General features: G+C 37.1%; 1 pseudogene; it reads left to right on the forward strand.

Annotated features, from left to right (window-relative positions):
- The first annotated feature begins 8,776 nt into the window (after positions 1–8,776).
- Positions 8,777–9,331, forward strand: LOC119523423 (annotated as a pseudogene).
- Positions 9,332–15,690: the final 6,359 nt, after the last annotated feature.

Here is a 15,690-nt window from a genome sequence, read left to right on the forward strand (position 1 = left end):
TTCCCCTTTCTTTCTTTTGTTCTTTCATTTTCCATTCTGTAACCCTCCAGGTCACTGATTCGCTGTTCAGCTTCCTCTAATCTTGTAATATGAGTATCCAGAATCTTTTTAATTTGGTCAAGTTTCTTTTATTTCCATATGATTGTCTGTTTTTTTTTATTTATTCTTACAATTTCTTCTTCATGCTCTTCTAGGGTCTTCTTCACGTCTTTTGTATCCTGTGCCATGCTCTTCTTCATGTTCTTTATATCCTGTGCCATTGTCTCATTTTTCATCTTTAGTTCTTTGATTAATTGCTCCAAGTACTGTGTCTCCTCTGATCTTTCGATTTGGGTGTTTGGGCTTGGGTTATCCATATCATCTGGTTTTATCATATGCTTTAAATTTTTCTGTTGTTTTTGGCCTTTTGGTATTTGCTTAACTTGATAGGGTTCTTTTAGGATTTGTAGACTGATTAAAACCCTTATCTCTAATTTGTCAGATCTACAGCTTTATGGAGAACACTTTAAATAACCAGCAGATGGCCTCCGTGAGCCACCTGTTCCCCTCAAGCCAGTTCTCCCCCACTTTGTCTTTGTGGTGAGTAGGGGTGTGAGTTTTTTGGGGTTCAATTGGTGCACCAAGCTTGCATGTGTAGTTGGTGTTACCCACCCTGTATATGGGGCGTGTGCCTGAGCAGTCAGGGAGGGGGCACAGCCCTAAGAATGAAATCTCCCTGGTGTTCCTGAAGATTTAAAGCTGCTGCAATAGTCTAATCCTTCAGTTCAGACCTGCCATAGTTTGTCTCTGCTGCTGACCCACAAGTCCTTGGTATTGGCCTATGGCCCCTGGGACTTATGAGTGGTTCCCTCTTCCAAGCTGTGCACCCCCAGGTCCTCTGTTGAGGGATGACTGTGCTATGTCACAGGTGACTGCTTCCCCCCATGGTGATTCTGGGCTGCAGGGCTGTGTAGGGGTTTTCCCAGTCTGCTAAAAGGATGGCTGAATGGGGCATGTTAATCACACAGCTCTGCCTTCCCAACTCTGGGACAAACAGCTGAGGGTGCAGGAAAGGCTAATGTCCATGCCTGATTTTGTGATGTGTGCATGTGTTCTTGGAAATACTTCCCATCACACTGGGTTGTCTGGGACAGTTCTGGGCTGTGGAGCCAGTGCCTGGCAGGAGTGTTCCCTGCCCACCAGGAGGATGGCTGTGAGGGGACACCCCCCTTTTCTTGGGAAGTTGTGGTGTTTAGTGAATTTTCTCAGCCACTGGACTTATTGCCTTGTGTCTCAGACCTCTCTTAGCTCTGCTCTTGTCTGGGTCCAAATTGCAAGTCTTTGAGGATTTCTGTAATGTGCTTCCTAGTGTAATTGTTTTTGAAAAAGAGTAAAAGATTAAAAAAAGGAAGGGCCCTCCTTGCAGATCTGATGGGATATTGAAATGCTAAGAGACAAGGAGATTAAGGCCATTAAGGAATGATCCAGGGAGCAGAGAAATTGGTTTTTCAGACAAAAAAACTCACCTTCTGGATTTGTGTATGAGCCTGACACTGCCTGAGCTCTGCCCTTCCCCTTTCTATGTTCACCAGAACTCCAAAAAGTCCCCACTTTTATTTTTAGTTTTTCCTTGCTGTTTTTGCTATCCCTATCTCCTCTCTGCCAGGCTGGCTTCTCCCGGATTCTCCAGTGTCTGGTCTCGGTCTATCTATGTTTGGAGTTTGCATCAGTAGAATGAGTTTCTGATAAGAGCCACAATTGCAGTTCTCCTTCCTCATTCCCAGCACTGACAGCCTCTCCTCCCACAGGACTGAGCCTAGGAGGGAGGGGCATGGTTCCCCTGGCCATGAAAACTTACAGATTTTGCTGATCTCAGCTGTTCCACACATTCATGAGTGTTGTATCAAGTATGCCCAAAGTCAAATTGCTCTGCAGTGTCCAGTCCTTGCAGTTCCTGGCTTTCTACCTACTGCCCTGGAGGAGTACCTAAAATGTACACCTCACCACTCCACCATCTTGCCCTGCCCTCCGACCATTATCTTTTAATGTAATCTTGTGGGATCAGACATATTAGTGTTGATCAGGTTTGAACCTTTGGATTAGGTTATGTCCATGGAGATATGACCCACATGACTGTGGGTAATACCTTTGATTAGATTATTTCTATGGAGGTGTGGCCCCATCCATTCCATGTGGGTCTTGATTTAATCACTGGAATCCTCTAAAGGAGCTCACAAACATGGACCTGAGAGCAGCTGAAAGTGACATTTTACAGAGCAACATGAGAGAGACATTCTGAACATGGCTGTTGAAAGCAGACTTTTGCTGATTTGTTGCAGATACTATCCCAGAGTTTGCCCTGAGAAGCTAAGCCCAGAATGCTGCCATGTAAGCCTTTGGGAGGGGCCTAGGAGAAGGAACTAAGAATGCACAGGAGCTGAGATAGGAGCTGGAGCACAACTCTGGATCAGCAGATGCCAGCTATGCGCCTTCCCAGTTAACAGAGGTTTTCCGGATACATTGGCCATTCTTCAGTGAAGGTATACTCATGTTGATGCCATAAGTTGGACACTTTTATGGCCTTAGGACTATAACTTTGCACCCAAATAAATCCCCTTTATAAAAGCCAATCTATTTTTTGTATTTTGCATTCTAGCATCATCAGAAAACTGGAACATACATCATCATTTTTGTCTCTCTTTTTATCCTTTTAGTTAACCTTGCTGGTAGTCTTCATTTCTACACTCTCCTCCAAGCCTCTCTCTCCTGTCTTTTCCTTTCAGCCTGAAGAACTCCTTTTAGTATTTCTTGTAGGACAGGTCTCTTGTTGATTAACTCTCTCAGTTTCTGTTTATCTGTGAGTATTTGAAACTCTTCCTCATTTGAAAGACAGATTTGCTGGATAAAGAATTCTTGGCTGGCAGATTTTCTCTTTTGGTGCATTAAATATGTCATACCACTGCCTTCTTGCCTCCATGGTTTCTGATGAGAAATTGGCACTTAGACTTATTGCAATTCCCTTTTATGTGATGGATCTCTGTTCTCATTCTGCTTTCAGGATACTCTCTTTATTGCTAGTACTTGATATTCTGATTAGTATATGTCTTCAATAGATAGGTCTATTAGGATATATTATGTTGTGCATTGCAATTCTTGGATGTTTACCTTTCTGTCTTTCATAATAGTTGGGAAATTTTCAACTATTGCTTTCTCAAATATTCTTTCTGCCCCTTTTCCCTTCTGTCCTCCTTCTGATACTCCCAGGACACATGTTTGCATGCTTCATGTTTTCATTCAATTCCATGAGACTCTGTTCAACTTTTTTCCATTCTTTTCTCTATTTTTCTGTCTTTAAGGTTTCAATTATCCTGGCTTCTAGTTTGCTGATTATTTCTTCTGCCTATTCAAATAGGCTGTTGTGTGCCTCTAGTGTATTTTTAATCTCTTCTATCATGCCTTTAATTCCCATAATTTCTGTTATGTTTCTTTTTATACTTTCAAAATCTTCTGTATGCTCACCCAGTGCTTTTTTAATATCCAGTATGTCTTTAGCCATATTCTCCTTCATCTCCCTGAATGGATTTATGTGATTTGTTTGAATCTCTTTGATCAGCTGTTCCAAATTTATGTCTCCTCTAAAGTTTCCATTTGTTCCTTTGCTTGGGCCATAGCTTACTGTTTCTTAATATGGCTAGTAATTTTTTGTTGATGTCTTGATATCTGATTATCTTTGTGAGTTTATTAATATGGTCAATTTCTCTCTCTTGCCTAGTGTTTTATTGTTGGTTAAACTTTTGTTTTGAGTCATTATATTATGGTCTTTCTAATCACCAAAATCTGACTTCATCATGTTTTAGTTTAAAAAACTTTTGTTTGTCACATTATCTATTTATTTAGGCTTTCATCAACTTTATTTTGTGTATTAGCAGTGTGAGGAAAATTGGCATCTTTAAAGGCAGAGGTGATGATGTTATTTGTCTCACTTTTTGCATAAATACTACACAATTTAAAAATCTTTATATTTTAACCGTTTTCCCCTCAGCATGCATGAGAAAATAAGATATATGTTTACATGAAAAAGGCATCAAAATATAATAAAAACAATGCTTAAGCATATAGGAATTAATCTCACAGAAATCTTGAAAATATTTTTTGGGGAATTTCAAGCATTATAGTTGATTAATATTATGATTGCTAGTAGGGGAACATTATTGAACAAAAAAGTATACAAATATATGAAACATAAAATATTATTTTGTAGAAGATGATTTAAAAGGAACATAAGCATTATATATTTTACAGTTCCTTTGGTATTAATTGAAATGGATAGGTACACTTTTTCTGACTGGTAGGATAAAATGAATACTGCAACTCATTTTCTAAGGTGGTAAAATTAGGATAGAACTCTAATTTTTTTCTTAGGGATTTTAGCTGTTACTTTGAAATAGATAATCCATTCTGCTTTGGGCAAAGTTAAAGCAACAGGTATTAAATTAACCACTCTGCCTTAAATAACAAAACAAAACAATCAAAATATATGAAAAATTATTTTAAACACTGGATATCAGGCAAAAAAAGACAGTGATCATTTAGGAACAGGAAACAAATGAGATGAGACCTATGCCTGAAGATTCCAGGCCACAGCACAGAAATTCACAGACTCAGATCAGATTTGGAGTCTGGTGAGACCAAGTAGCTAGAATTCACAGCAGAGTACTGGAGAGGAGAAATTTGCACAAGAAAAGAAATATGAAGTCTTCAGAGAGTCCCTCTCAAGTATTCAGCAGAGTACAGATCAGAACATCCATGTCTGGAAACTACATTAGATTGTAAAAACAGAATTAGAAAAGATTAGAAAACAGTGTTCAGGATTATAAAGTTTCCAAGATTAGATAAAATTATCCAGAGAACACAGATACATGAATTTTGCCTAATACCACCAGCTAGACTGAAGCAATTCATTATTTATAGAATTTTAGATCATTTAGTAGAGGACTCAGGGATGTCTTGCCTAATTAGTGGAGGATAATTAGTCCCAATCTGAGAACACCTATGGCTCCTCCTAAAAATCTTAAAATCTTAAAACAAGGCTGAAAATGATCACACTCTTTCCAAGTATCTTAACTGCGTCTCAAAACAAAATCAAAAATATGAATAGAAATTTTAAAATACCCAATACCTAAAAACATAAATTCTCAATGTGTGGCAACCAATCAAAAATTACCAGGGACACAAAAAAATCATGAAAACATGACCCATAATAAGGAGAATGATCAACCAGTGCTGACACAGAACTGACATATATTAGAATTAGAAGATGACATCATTAATACAGTTATAAACATATTCTCTTTGTTCAAACATGTTAAGAATTATGACAGTGAAATTATTATATATTGTTCTGTAATGATGGATACATGACATCATGCCTTTGTCAAAACACATAGAACTTTACAGCACAAAGAGTGAACTTAATGTATGAAAATGTCCTAAAAATCTTTTAGGAAGTTGGGGTGTCCCAGTGGAGAATGTAGACTGGGACAAAAGAATCTAAATGTATCACAAGTGTATGAGACAACCTCACTGAAGGGGGTGAGGAATATTGTTGATCCGAGTAAATGAAAACAGTGAAGTCTGTGAGACTAAAGGCAAAAAGAATTGTACATAGGCATTTTATTCTAGTTGAAAAAGTTGTCTCCCAGGTGGTAGAGGTTAACAATTCTGAGACCACATGATATATATATATATGGAAATTGAATCATTAAGTTAATTGATATTGAATGTTGGGAGCCAGTTTTCTCATCTTTAGTGTAGGAGATTGGAGATAAGCAAGGTGAGGAAGCTGTAATTATTCTTGCAATAATACATTAGAATTGGAGACTTTAGTATGAACTCATGTTTTAGCTTAATACAGATACAGATGACTGCATATATAAATATTTAGAGATATGTGTATATGCATGGGTCAGTATACACATTTACATCTCCTTGCTCTTGGCTGAGTGGCCTTGGATAAAAATGACACCTCAGTTGCAAGGAGCACACCTTGGTTTCTAATACCATTTTCCACTAAGAGCAACAAAAGCTACTTGGAGAAATGGCTGATTCTAGAACTGGGGCCGTAAATATACAAGATGATCCTTGTGCATTTGTAGTTCCATAAAGTAAGGAAGTGCTAAACTGAAAGAGTTCCCACATTGAAAATTGGAAAAATTTGAGCAAAACAAAACTATAACAAAAAGTATAAAGCAAATATCTATGAGTACATATGGTTATAAATAAATGATTGAATAAATAAATTGGGAAAGGAGACAAATTTCCATTCAGAAAAATTCTAAATACTTTACATAGATACTGCTTCCTCAAGGATGTAAAGCATAAATCCCCACTTCTTATGTGTGGGCTACACATAGTGACTTCATTGCAAAGTATAGATTAATTGATATGGGAGAAAACCTGACAGTCTATGAAATGCCTGTACTCCCCAAAACTGTCAAGGTCATCAAAAACAAGGAAAGTCTGTAAAACTCTCACATCCAAAAAGAGCCTAAGGAAACAATGACTAAATGGAATGTGGTATTCTGGGTGGGATCTAAAAACATAAAAGTACATTATGTTAATAATTAAGGAAATCTGAATAAAGTATTGACTTCGTTTAGTTAACTGTGGCTAATATACTTGCTAATATAATGTTAATAATCAAGGAAACTGGCTTGGAGTATACGGGAACAATCTGTATTATAATAATTTGTTTGTAAACCTAAAATTATTCTAAAACAAAAAGTTTACTAAAAAAGAATGCAGGGTCAACTAAGATGGTGGCATAAGACACTCCAGGGTGTTGCCCCCCCACCAAGAATCTTTTAACAACTAGCAAAAACTGGCAGAGCTATATTCCTCAGAACCCCCAAAAGAGTTAAAGCATTGCAGTAATTGGGTGAGCACAAAATGAAGAAAATGCAGCTTTAATGAAAATAACGCTATCAGTTTTAGCAATGGTGAGAAACACACTAATGCAAGGTGTTAATAGCAGGGAAAAGTCAGCATGTGAGTGAGGGGGTTAGGTGGGAACTCTGTATTTTCTTCTTGATTTTTCTGTAAATCTACAGCTTATTTAACAATAAAAAAGACATTATCAACAACATCATCAGAGACACTATTTGTTGAACACTTGCTCTGTGTTAAGAATAGTGCCTAGCTCTCTAACCATATTAACCAAGAAACACATAGATACACATAATATTATTTGTAGTAATTCTGAAATTTAAGCAGTGATGTTTTTTAAAATAAAAATCTATTGTTTCCAAACAACAACATCAAAAATGGTAAGGTAAGCTTGTAGCACCCTTGCTGGCCACTCCACAAATCCCTCCTTGGCACGGGGTAAGGCCAGCTCACACTACCATTGTGAGTCCCTTCACCTCTTCTCAAGGGAGCAGAATAACCCTATGCAAATACTGTGGTGCTTGTATTGCAGTGCAAATCTATTATATGGGATCATGAAAGACTGAAACAGGAAACTAATTCTTGGCTCACCCTTTAAGGTCTTACCCTGCAGGCAAAAGCAGGATGTAGGCATCTAAAACATATAAGAAATAATTAAGGCAAAGCAGCCTAGAGCAAAGGATTACCCACTTTAAGTCAATAGGGAATCTGGGAGGGGGAGAAGGTCTACTTCACAGGGTGTGGAGAGAGCATTCAAATTCCTGTAAATAGGGAAATTTCTAAAGTCACAGGCAAGCACAAGCCCAGTACAATACACAGGTTCAGAAAAGATAGAAAAGACTGACTGTCGCATTCACTTTATGATGTTCTTTTTGATAAGAGGGCTAAACACTCAAGAAGAGCACTACACAATAAAGAGCCAGTTTGCAAAGACAGGGAAAATTGTTTTCTTTTGTATTTTGTGCATTGGTTTGTTTGCTTTTGTTAAGCAAAGGAAAAATAAGGCACTAAATCCAAGATATAACACTTTAGAATATTAAAACAGAGACGGTTGTGGTAAAATGATGGAGTAGGGAGCTCCAGGACTCAGTACTTCACCCCAAACAACTATTGAACTGGCAGCAAGAGTCTAAAGATACTATTTTGAAACTCCAGAGCCAGAAGAACACTATAGAATCCAGGGAAGAGCATGAGGAAGAGGCTGATAAATTATGAAAAAGAAGAGTAAATTTCTCTCCCTTCATGTCAACTACTAGCACCACCCACATGGCATGTAGCCATGGGATCCAGACTCTGGTTAGCACACTGGTGAGAGAAAAAGACTTAAAAATACTCCTTCCCTAAATGAGGGGTGGGCACAGCTGATCACTGATCATGGTATTTGATTAGCAAATTTGAAATACTGAGGGCCCACCTTTGAGGTCAGCCATTGTTTCAACACTCCCTGGACAGGGGCAGTGGTGGAGACTTAAAGATGCTGTGCTTCCTCAGAGCTATAGGGGTCAGTTAATTGAAGGGCTGTATTTGCTGGTACCAGAGGTACCAGTCTCTCCAATTACCAGTTGCATTCCTCTACCCCATAATTCTGACTCCCTTTTAGAGCATGAAGAAGTTAGAATGATCATTGCCCAAATATCTCTGAAGATTGAGAGAATGCTCAAAAGAGAGGGAGGAACAGTGGCCACCATGGCTGAGGCAGTGGCATTGGGGGCAGCTGTGTCAGCTGCTTGACCAGTACTCCTGGCTCCTGTCATTTCAGACTGGGAGCAAGCAGCATGATGCAGGCACTGAAGGTGGCAGCAGGGGCCAGAGGCTCAGCTGCTCCCAGGTGTGGGAGAGAAGCCTGCTGAAAATGGCTGGATTTAAACTTGAGGTAGTTGGAGCTGGTGGGATAGGCAAGAGTACCTTGAGGACACAGTTAATTCAGAATAACTTTGTGGATGAATATGATCCTACAATAGAGGATTCCTACAGGAAACAAGTAATAATTGATGGAGAAACCTGTCTCTTGGATATTCTCAATGCTTCAGATCAAGATGAGTGCAGTGCAATGAAGGACCAGTGCATGAGGACTGGGGAGGTCTTTCTTTGTGTATTTGCCAGAAATAATGCTAAATCATTTGAAGACATTCACCATTATAGGGAACAAATAAAAGGAGTAAAAGGTTCTGATGATGTGTTTATGGTCCTAGTAGGAAATAAATATGATTTACTTCTAGTACAATTGACACACAGCAGGCTCAGGACTTAGCACGAAGTCACAGAATTCCTTTTATTGAAACCAGCAAAGACAAGACAGGATGTTGATGATGATTTCTAGACATAAGTTCAAGAAATTCAAAAACACAAAGAAAAGACAAGCAAAGATGGTAAAAAGAAGAAAAAGAAGTCAAAGATGAAGTGTTAATTATGTAAATACAATCTGTAGTTTTTTCATAAAGCAAACTGAAGCAAAAGTGGTAATTTTTGTATATTACACTAAATTATTAGCATTTGTTTTAGCATTACCATTTTTTTTCTGCTCCATATAAACTGTTAGCTTTAATCTTGAATGCTTATTTTAAAATGACATTGGAAACTTTTTTCCTCTAAGTGCCAGTATTCCTTGAGTTTTGGTCTTTGAACTAGCAATATCTGCAAAAAGAAACTGAATATGAGATTTGTCTTGAGGTTTTGGTGCATGCACTTGACAATTTCCTATTTTTCTAACCAATCATGAACTTTGGTGTGAAACACATTAATGAAACTTTCAAATCATCCTTATTCTGTGTTTTATCTAGGAACACAAATGGAATAATTCCTAATTATAACTTCAGTCGCAACTTCATGATTGGTTTTGCTAAAACATTGAGGCAACACAAACTTATTAACTCCCTATAGATGCATCTTCTAGGCATCATTCCTAGAGTTTCAGATCAACCTTAATGAATGCAAACTTACACTGTTCACAAAGGTTTCACCCACTCTTTCCACTGCTATTTCATGTCAGTCCCCCAATAATATTATATTTTTTCTATAAAAAGGTAAAAAATGAAAAAAAAAGCAAGGCAATGGGAAATATTAAAAGATCATTTACTTTCCTCATTAGATAAATTCCTATAAGGCTCCTAATAGCTTTTATTGTTAAGGCAGGCAGAGTGTGTAGTAGTAATTATAGTCATAATCTGGGGGCTATATTACATGCTATTAAATGTTTGCAATAACTAAAAATCTTAACATGTATAAAAAATACACATAGGAATTAAATGTAGTCTTCCTGTGTCAGATTGTTCTTTCTTAGCATAACTTTAAATCATTTTGAACTTCAGTCTTTGAAAATATTCAATTCTGGTAATGATGTTAGAGATTATTTTGGTCTTTAAGCTTACTAGGTGTTAGAGAGATCATGGTTTCAAGTCCAGGATCATGTGTGTACCTTTTTTTTTGGTCTTCACTGAGAGTTTCACAGCACTTAGACTGAATCTCTTTGGTCATCCAGTGTTGTCATGATTGGTTGGTCCAAAATGAGGACTAAGAAAGAGCTGGATGGCTCAGCAAGGTATTTCTCATTATGTGGTGGTCCTGTTGATAGATCTGGATCATCACTTTTGTTTAACAAAAGAACAGAACTTTTTAAAAAATTATTATTAAATATTATCTTAAGAGTTGAGTTGGGGGAGTGGGAAGACTTTATGATTATTTTTAGTTCAGTTTTATTGAGATACATTCACATATCATATAATATCCATGGTGTAGTGTACAATTAATTGTTCATAGTGCCATCATATAGTTGTGCATCCATCACCCTAATCTATTTTTTGAACATTTTCCTTATACCAGAAAAGTAAAATAAGAATGAAAAATAAAAGCAAAAAAGAACACTCAAATCATTCCCCCCATCTGACCCTATTTTTCATTTAGTTTTTGTGTCCATTTTTCTACTCATCCATCCATACACTAAATAAAGGAAGTGTAATACATGAGGCTTTCACAATCACACTGTCACCACTTGTAAGCTACATTGCTATACAATCATCTTCAAGAGTCAAGGCTACTGGGTTGGAGTTTGGTAGTTTCAGGTATTTACTTCTAGCTATTCCAATATATTAAAACCTAAAAAGTGTCATCTATATAGTGCATAGGAATGTCCACCAGAGTGATCTCTTGACTCCATTTGAAATCTCTCAGCTACTGAAGCTTTATTTTGTTTCATTTTGCATCCCCCTTTTGGTCAAGAAGATGTTCTCAATCACACAATGCCAGGTCCAGATTCATCCTTGGGAGTCATATCCTACTTTGCCAGGGAGATTTACAACCCTGGGAGTCAGGTCCCATGGAGAAGGGAGGGCACTGAGTTCACCTGCTGAGGTGGCTTAGTTAGCGAGAAAGGCCACATCTGAGCAACAAAGAGGCACTCAGGGAGAGACAGCCACAATTATAAGCAGGTTTAGCCTCTCGTTTGCGGTAATGAGTTGCTTAAGGGTAAGTGCCAAGATAAAGGGCTCGGTATGCCAAACTGCCAGTCCTCAGTGTTTGTGAGAACATTAGCAATGATCAAAGTGAGGAAGTCCAACACTTCTGCATTTTCCCCCAGCCCCTCAGGGGGCTCTGCATGTATATTTTTTTCCCTGCCCAAATTAATTTGGGATGTGTCACTATTTCACACTAACCTGTACAAACCTACCAGGTCTCGTTTCTGATTCAAAGTTCCATGTAATTATGGTATTTGAACATACTATATGAGTTAAATTGTTTAGGAAATATAGATCCTGCACCAAATAAACATATCTTCCCTTGCTCTCACATGGAAGTTGAAGTTTTAAAACACAGTCAACATTGTCCTTGACCCTTTGGCCTGATATACCCTAGTCCTAACCACATCTGCTTCATTCATAACTCTAATTGAAGTCTGGTCTCTTTTTCAGATTTTTTTAACAGTTGCTGTATGTGCTAATACTGACATTCATATCCACCAAGCTATAGCTCTGAGTTTCAGGTATCACACAGATACCCAAAGTTCCAGGGATCAATGAGGTAATACACAAAGAGATCAGCATCTCAGAATCTGGAGATAGCCATTACAATTCAGGAATAGATGTGACTGCTGGAAGAGCTTACAATCTAGGGACCATTACAATAAGCACTCCCCTGATAAGCTGTGTTCTAAGTTTCAATTATGAGTTTACACATTGTAGTTAGGCCATATTGGCAGGGCATTATAGCGTTTGCCTTTGTTTCTGGTGTACTTCACTCAAAATGCTGTCTACAGGATCCATTCACCTCTTTGGCTTATGTGTCTCATAGCTTCACTCCTCCTTATAGTTGCTCAGTATTCCATTGTATGCACACAGCACTGTTCACCATTCTGTTCCTCAGTCAATGTACCCTAAGGCCACCTCCATCCATTGCAAATCATGCATACTGCCTCCATAAACACCAGTGTGCAAATGTCCATTCGTGTCCCTGCTCTCAGATCTTCCATGTATATGCCCTTTAATGAGGTTGCAGGAACTTATTGTCCCCAAATACTTAGCTTCTTGTGGAACCACCACAGTGACCTCCAGAAAGGCAAAACCTTCTGCTTCCTCATTAACAGGAAATGGGTACATCCCTCTCTCCCTGTTTTTTCCAGCACCTTTATCCCTATTTATATTTTTCCTACAATTTTGTAGAGCTATATTCACATACCATACAATTATCTACAGTGTGCAATCATGTGTTCATGGTATCATCATATAGTTGTGCATTTATCACCACAGTCAGCACTTGAACATATTGATTACTATGAAAAAAAATGTTCTTAATGAATAATAAAAATAATAATAAAAAGAAAAATAAAGTATCATGCACCATAACATAGTAGTAGGGTCAGGCAACAGCATCCACTACTAAGAATCCCATATCTCCCCCTTATATCCCCCTCTCATAAACTTTTAGCTTTGTTACATTTAATGGAAGCATATTGCAATGTTACTTTTTACCATAGATTCCAGTTTACTTTGATTATATTTTCCCCCATACCTTCCCCTTATCAACACTCTGCATGGTTGACATTCATTTGTTCTTCCACATGACAGACTTTATTTTTAAACAAGAATTGAAAGGGTTTCCAAATCCCTAATTTTGGCCAGTTCTCTTAATAATGGCTAAAGTAAAATTTAATAAACATTTTACAAGTATGGTCCATATTTAGGAATATCTAATGATTAAAATTAGATAAATGAACAGAATTATTCCTTCAATACATTTAAAATATTACTTAATTGAAAATTTGTGAAATTGATAGTGTGAAGTGGAAATATCTCTGGAGTAGTAGGAAGGAGACTTAGATTCTAGTTATGCATGTTTCAAATATCTGATTTTGGGCAACCACTTACTATACATTTCTTCATACTAAAATAAGTCATCTCAAAAGCTCTATTTAGCTTTAAATCTCTGTGATTTATGTTCAGTTTATAAGAATATACCTATATGTCAAGCTTAGCAAAACTTGTAACTTTTTGCCTGAATTATCTTCTTCAGTGCCAGTCTGAGGCAAAATTGTGCAAGCAGAAAAGTTTATTTTTGAATATCTCTTTTCCAGATTCAGGATCTTCCTTGAGTATTAGTATCATCTTACTTGCTCTGCCTTTCCAGATGACCCACAACTTGATGCTTTTTCTTCTAATACTTGTAATTCCCTTATCCTCAGGATTTACTGCTACTATGTATATCCCCATGAAGGCTTCCCATCAAATCACATCAAAATGTCCCATATCATGTTTCCTCAGGGCTCAAGATAATCTGACAGATATCATAATGGGATTTGATTTAATATCTAATTTTCAGGTGGTTGCAATAGCAGTTTAATTTTGATCCTTTCAACATCTTTTTTTTTTCGCCTTGTCCAGTAGTGACTAAGATAGGAATTTTCAAACCTGCTATAAGTAAACAGAACCTTATCCAAAGGAAGGAGAATTTTATAAAGGCAATACTGAAAGAATTCCTTTAATAATCTACAACTGTAGTGAGCCTTGGTTATAGTGATACACACCACTGTTTAATAATTACAATCATTTTACAATGAAAAATACTTTAAAATTTAATTTATAAAGCATATTTTTATCAAAATTCATTTACTCAACAAATACTGAAGTGCCTACTAGATGCTAGGCACTATGCAAGGCACTGGGGATATTATAGTATGCCCAAACAAAGGATGTAATCCCTGTTCCTATATAGTGCTTATATTCTATAGTGGTATATAAATATACCACTAATATATATATTAGTGAAGCATTTGGCACAGGACCCAGGATAGCATGAGTGCATACTTTAGTTTTGCAAGGAAAGGGTTTGGTCTTTAAAGTTTTTCCAGTTCTAAAATAATTGTTTTGGTATGATTCAATTAGAAAGTGTTTAATCTAGCTACTTGATACAAATCACTTTTCTTGTTTTAAAACAAATCTCTCATTGTTTGAAAGGAGTAAACATGAATATATTGTTTTCTTTACTTCACATAACTGTGAATCTATTGGGACAGTTAAAGTACCTATTAAATTTTATCAGTTAATAATATTAAAATTCCCAAATAAGTAATACTCCAGTTTGTCTCTTTGTTAAGTAATTAAAATAGATATTCAAGAAAATTAAATATTAAATTCTAAAATAGTTTTATCTGAGTACAAATAAACAGGTGCCTGAACTAATTCACAGCAAAGGAAATTTCTGTTCTGTGTAAAAATCAACATGATTTCAGAAATGTTGCACTAAACTCCAGATTTATGGTAGGATATTCTAGGTAGGATATTTTTAAGATTTATGCAGTACCTTGTCTTTCTTGTTTCTACACAAGAGAAAGAAATGGTCATAATTTAAGAGCTGCAGTGTATAACTGAAGGGATTTTAAGACTCTTGAATTTTGATGTAGTTGGTGAATGTTTTGTAAGACATTGGTAATTATCCTTTATTATGTGAATGTTGAATCATTTGAAAGAAACATTTGGTTTTGTAGAGATTTTTAAAATGGAGATAATCCTTGTTCTAGTTTGCTAATGCTGCTGGAATGCAAAGCAACAGAAATGGATTGGCTTTTATAAAAGGGGTTTATTTGATTACACAATTACAGTCTTAAGGCCATAAAGTGTCCATCAACAAAGGGTACCTGTTCTAGTTTGCTAATGCTGCTGTTGGAATGCAAAATACCAGAGATGGATTGGCTTTTATAAAGGGGTTTATTTGGTTACACAGTTACAGTCTCTAGGCCATAAAGTGTCCAGGGTAAGGCATCAACAATCAGGTACCTTCACTGGAGGATGGCCAATGGCATCTGGAAAACCTCTGTTAGCTGGGAAGGCACATGGCTGGTGTCTGCTCCAAGTTCTGGTTTCAAAATGGCTTTCTCAAAAATGTCTGCATCAGCTTCCAATGGCTGTCTTCAAAATTTCTCTCAGTTCCAGCTCGTTCCAGTTACTTCTGCCTGAGCTTATATAGTGCTCCAGAAAACTAAACAAGGTCCATGATGAATGGGTGGGGCCATGCCTCTGTGGAAATTATCCAATCAAAGTTATCACCTACAGTTGGGTGGGTCACATCTCCATGGACACAACCAGTAATTTCCAACCCAATCCACACTAATACATCTGTCCCCACAAGACTGCATCAAAGAATATGGCTTTTTCTGGGGAAAATAAATATACAAACCAGCACAGTACCTTCACTGGGGAAAGGCCATTGGCATCTGGAAAACCTCTGTTAGCTGGAAAGTCATTGGGCTGGCATCTGTTCCTGGTTGTATTTCAAAATGGC

Source organism: Choloepus didactylus, chromosome X (assembly GCF_015220235.1).
Source record: "Choloepus didactylus isolate mChoDid1 chromosome X, mChoDid1.pri, whole genome shotgun sequence".
In the NCBI taxonomy this organism is placed as follows: domain Eukaryota; kingdom Metazoa; phylum Chordata; class Mammalia; order Pilosa; family Megalonychidae; genus Choloepus; species Choloepus didactylus.